Genomic DNA, 6,077 nt, shown 5'->3' on the forward strand with positions numbered 1-6,077 from the left:
ATTCGATTATTTTATTATTTAAAATTGTTAGACTATAAATAAAAATTTTATTAATCAAATTTTATTTTTATTTTATTTTGATTTTAATTGTAATTTCCTTTTATTTCATCGTATTTTATTCTATTTTTATTGCAACTTTATTGATTTTAATTGTTAAAGAGAAGTGTTATTTGTTTCTGTTGATCGGGTATTACGTTATATATCTCTGTTTATATTGTTCTTCTTTAACATAAGTATTTCATTATATATTCATAAAGATCAAGATATAAAAGATTTAATTCTCAAAATCAGTGTATAAATCTTTAAAAATACTTATTTTTCTATTTCATTATATGAAAACATAAATTTTCGTCAACATAAATTTATTTATTTAGTTTTCAACGTTTTATTTCATTAATGTTTTTCTATATCTTAGATTAAGTCTTGTAGATTTTGTTTTTTAGAATTTTAAAGAATACAATGAACCTTAGGTAATTATATATATATATATATATATATATATATATATATATATATAGATTTTGTTTTTTAGAATTTTAAAGAATACAATGAATCTTAGGTAATTATATATATATATATATATATATATAATATTATACCAAAATTAATATATGATAAAATCTATTTACATTCATGTTATTGAATTATTTTATTATTATGTAAAGACCAAGAAAATAGAAAAAGGAAATAGTGACTTTTAAAATATGACATTCGGTTATTTTATTATTTAAAAGGTTAAACTATAAATAAAATCTATTAATCGAGTTTCATTTTATAAAAATTACTATCAACATACAACTCACCTAACATGATCATATTGTTTAATTTTCAACTATTTCATATTACCACCAACTAATATCACATGGTATGCATTCTTTCCTAACCAACCATTTATCTTTCCTATGCACCACGCCTATTGAAAAGGACATTTCCTTTGCATTCCATAAGACTTGCAGGCAACAATTCTACCTGCTCACCAAAGCCTTAGAACACTCTTGCTAAGCTTGTGACAAAGCCTTATGGCTGAAAGAAACTTTTTTACTCGACTCACCAAAGCCCTCTAGGTAAAAGTATCAACTTGGTTTTGTGGTTCCAAGAGAATCCATACACCATCACCACATACACACATACATGCTTATAACATCATCATATGATCAACCATGCCTCATCATCATATCATAACCTCAAGCATTATTTCTTTGCACTTAATGATTTTAACATATAATTTATTATAGACTCTACACAAAATTAAACAGAAACAAAAACCACAATTCTGCACCAAAATTTAAAGCAAATTTATAATCACACATCTCAAACATTGCAATAATGAGTGACATATTTCTCAAACTACATACCTCCAATCAACAATCCCAACTGTCGAAGAAAATAATAGCATCTTACGGACCAGCTGTCAAAATTTCAGCTCAATCTAATGGTTAACAAAATTAGGAAACTCAACTGTATCGAAACTATGCGCACCAAAAAAATACATAGTTTCCTAGCGACCAAGCCACTCATCCAGCAACCACTTTGCCTCATAAAAATGTTCGCCTATCAACCGACCCTATCACCCAACAATCAGACACGTGCAAAAATACGAAAAACAAAGTGAAACAACACAATTAATGAATTTTAAGGCACCCAAACTCAAAACTAAACATTATTAACACTTACCACACTAACTTACACTTGCTCACTCATAAGATTTCAATTTCTTACCTTGTCAATCATCCAATTTGAACCTTACACCTTTCCATAACGAAATAAGCAACTACTTCATCCATTTTTCTAATCGAAAAACTATACCTACTTAATTCATGCCTCTTGGTAAATATTAAAACAAATTTTCACTGCCTATACTCACATTACACCATAAAATTCTACACAAATCAAATTATCACATAATTCCATCACCATTCAATTCCAACTCATGTTTACAACATCAAGTTTCAAGTCCTTAAGCACGAAACAATACCGCATCTACCCAATACCAAAATCATTTCCAACACCAACTTCACACATGAACATGAACAAGAATTAATCAACTCACCCCTCATAAGCAAATTTCGCCCATCAATCATTGTCCAACACATTCTCTACTTCCCAAAACCAAATACTTTTCCTATGCCACAAAAAAATTCATAGTAACCATTAAAATTTTCCTTCTTGCAAATTATACCTCAAGACGATGAACATTTCATTTTATCACATAAGAATATGAAAATGCTGCCCAACTACAAATTAAAAGAATTTCAAGCTTCATACCAACAAGAAGATCATAAATCAATCATAGTATACCCAATCAAACCATAAAAAATATAACAACGATGATAGCTTCCCTTACACCAAAACTTAAACCAATAATGTATACCATATGATGAAGGGCATTACGACTTAAGAGTTGCCCATGATTGCCATCCCGTGGGGCTAAAATCCAGCCAATGATGAACGCCATAACACGATCGTCTCTCTTAATTCCACCAGCTTTGTATAGAGTACATTTCTTTGTTCTTGTAGAATGACGCAACAATGATTTGTAGATATCTATTTTTCGCATATTCTAAGAATCAACATAGGATTTTTCTCCCCCTAATTAAGAACCCGCAATCGTTGTCCAAATCGATTCATCTAGGGTTATGTTTACCCGTTTCACCCTAGATACCACAATACCATTTTCCTCTCTAATATTTGCATAAAAAACTTTAAGAAGATCAGGATAGTAGATACCTCGACGTTGCACAATTTTTTTTAGGCTTTGATCGACAAACTGCTCTTGGAACTGGAACCCATTGTCTCGAAAGAAGCCTATGTCAATGTATTTTGGATTTACAATGTTGCGATCCTTCCAATTCTTTACAAAGTTAGCTTGCTTCTCATCCTCACTGATCCATCGATCGAGTTCAGCAGTGCGAGATGTTATTCTGACAATTGTGTGCTTCGAAGTACATAAAATCTTTCTCTAGCCAAAGGTTTAGTAGATATGTCAGCCAATTGATTATTTGTGTCAATATATCCAATTTTGGATTCTCCTTTTGCAACATGATCCCTAATAAAATGATGTCTTATTTCTGTATGCTTTGTTCTAGAATGCATTATCGGATTCTTTGTGAGATTTATGGCACTAGTGCTATCACACCTAAGAGGAATGTTATCTAAATGAATGTCATAATCTTCTGATTGATGCTTGATCCATATAGATTGTGCACAACAACTTCCCGCAACAATATATTTCGCTTTAGTGGTGGAAAGAGCAACACATGCTTGTTTTTTAGAATGCCATGATGTCAACACCCAATTTCGTTCGAGTAACAATGATAAAAATAATAAAAAAAAATTAATTAAAGTTCAATTGAGAAAAATAAATAAATAATTAATAAAATAAAAAAGGTAAAAAAAATATGTTTTAGTTTGAGAGAGAATAAATATCTATGTTTATTTTATTTTATTTTATTAATTATTTTTATTTTTATTATTTATTTATTTTATTTTTAATTTAATTTAATTTTGTTTTTTGTTTTATTTTATTTATTTATGCTTTTTATTTTATTTTTATTTTTATTATTACTATTATTTTATTATTATATTTTTTTATTATAGTTCCATTTTGTTTTACGTCTCTCATTCTAGTTTAATAAAAAAAAGGAAAAAAAATAAAAGAAAAGAAAAAAATAACAAAAAAGATAAGGGAAAAAGAAAAAAAAAGGAGAGAGAGCTAGAGGTTAACGTAAGGTCTCTGTTATGAGCAGACCCATGCCTTTTTAGAGCAGACTTATGCCTTTTTAGAGTAGACCTATGCCTTTTTACTATTGGCTAGTTGAAAGATGTTTAGATATGCATCAGTTATGCCATCATTGTTTTTGTATTGGGAATTGGATGTAATACCTAGTTGGTCATGGTCATGATGGCTGAAGGAGCAGGAAACAACATCTGCTCTAAGCCTTATCTCACATCTCAAGATTGGAAGGGGCAGAGGGAAAGAGAACAGAACAAAAATAAAGAACTACATAATAGGAAAAAACGAAGATTGATGGGACACAATAGGAACAGAAAACACACCCTCAAGGAGAAAATTGCATCCAGAAGGAGACTATAGTGAAAGAGATTTTTTGAAAGAGATTTTACAATAAGGTAAGTGCCCTTAACTTCTTAACTTTTGTTACATGGTTTGATATTGATGCTTATGAATGCATGAATCGGCGATGCTTATGAATGCAAGATTGAGAGTTGAGTTGCGCATTGTTTGTGTTGTTGTTCACTTCGTTTACACCACTCACGTTCATCATCATATTCATCTTATTTGCGTCCCACGGGTCGAACCAATATTCAACTCTATTCTATTTTGTTAATCTTCAAACACCAAAACCATATGTACCTCCACTAAGAATAACTCAGAAAAGACATCAAAAATAGTTTTGGTCACCATCCCCACACATGGTTTCTTCATTTGTCTCGTTATCTCCAAAACCACACTTCACTCTTTCTCTACACATTGGTCACGACCAACACACACATATTCACCAATTTCCAAATAGTGCAATCCACCTATGCCTTCCACTTGCAAGAGACCCAAAAGCAAAATCCACACATGATCATTCACACCGCCACCATCAACATACCCACCTTAATCTTCTCCTTCTTCATATTTCATTTTTTTCATTTTTTTATTATGCTTTAAAGGAGCCTTCACGCACCACTACTCACACCATTTTCCAGCTCCAAAATCATTAAGCCTCCATGCCACCATCATTCAAAACCATTCACACTGGACCAAAACCCCCATTCTAGCACCAAACATTCACGTCTCACCTTCTAGAATCCCACACATCCAACACGAAACATCAAAATAGAGAGGAAAGAAAAATCATCAGCGACATTGTTGTTGGCGAGTCGAGCTCTCGAATGGTGGTGGTTCGAGTCGCGACGACTAGAGGGCGATTTACGTGGTGCTTGCGTGACCCAGTTGCGGTGGTCGGTGCGGTGATGGCGAGTTGCATGAGTCATGGTACTCTTCCTGCTCGAGGAAGAAGAAGATCGAGGATCAAGGACGATTTAACGCCTGTGTCGACGTCGACGATGACTGGAGTCCCCGATGATGGCCTTCGGCCAAGCAAAACAGTGTGGTCGTGAACGTGTTTGGTTTAAGGTGGTGCACGTTTGAAAAGAGATGAGAGTTAGAACCCTTAAGGTTTACTAGTTGGTGCTAGCCATGGAGGGTCTGCGTTGAGGAGGTAGGAAAGGAACCTTGGGACATGAAAAATGAAGAAGAGGCTGCTAGAAAAAAAATGGGAGTTTTAGTTTTAATTAGGGTTTTAAAAAAATTGGATTTATTTTCTTCATGCACCCCATCTTAATCTGTGCACCCCTATTTTCACTTCATACACCTCCATATTCTAATAACTCGCACCCCCTATGTCTTTATTTCTCTTTTTGGATCTGTGTTTATGTATTACTCGCTGCACCCTCATATTCACTTCACGCACCCCTACTTACTTTGTGCACCTCCCGCATGTGATAGTCTCACACCCCCTATGTCTTTGTTTCTCTTTTTGGGCCTGTGTTTATGTATTACTCGATGCACCCTCACATTCACTTCACACACCCGACTTGCTTACTTCGTGCATCTCCCGCATGTGATAGTCTCGCACCTCCTATGTCTTTGTTTCTCTTTTTGGGCTTGTGTTTATGTATTACTGGCCGCACCCTCACATTCACTTCACGTACCCCACCTGCTTACTTTGTGCACCTCCCGCATGTGATAGTCTTGCACCCCCTATATCTTTGTTTCTCATTTTTGGGCCTATGTTTATGTATTACTCGTTGCACCCTCACATTTACTTCACGCACCACGTGTGTCTGTTTCTCATTTTTGGCCTGTGTTTTATGTTCACTTTTATCCTTTTTTTTGTTATTATTTTTTTTTTCTAAAAAAAAGAGAAAACAAAAGTATTATAAATTAAAAAAAATACAAAAATATAGAAAAATCTAAAAACAAAAAATGTTCTCTTTCACTTTATTATGTCTGTCTGGTCGCACGCCCCGTGTGACACTCGTTTTCAAAAATACCAAAAATATTCTTT

Source organism: Vigna unguiculata, chromosome 11 (genome assembly GCF_037176805.1).
Source record: "Vigna unguiculata cultivar grain cowpea cultivar isolate G323 ecotype 2 chromosome 11, ASM3717680v1, whole genome shotgun sequence".
NCBI classification, from domain to species: Eukaryota; Viridiplantae; Streptophyta; class Magnoliopsida; order Fabales; family Fabaceae; genus Vigna; species Vigna unguiculata.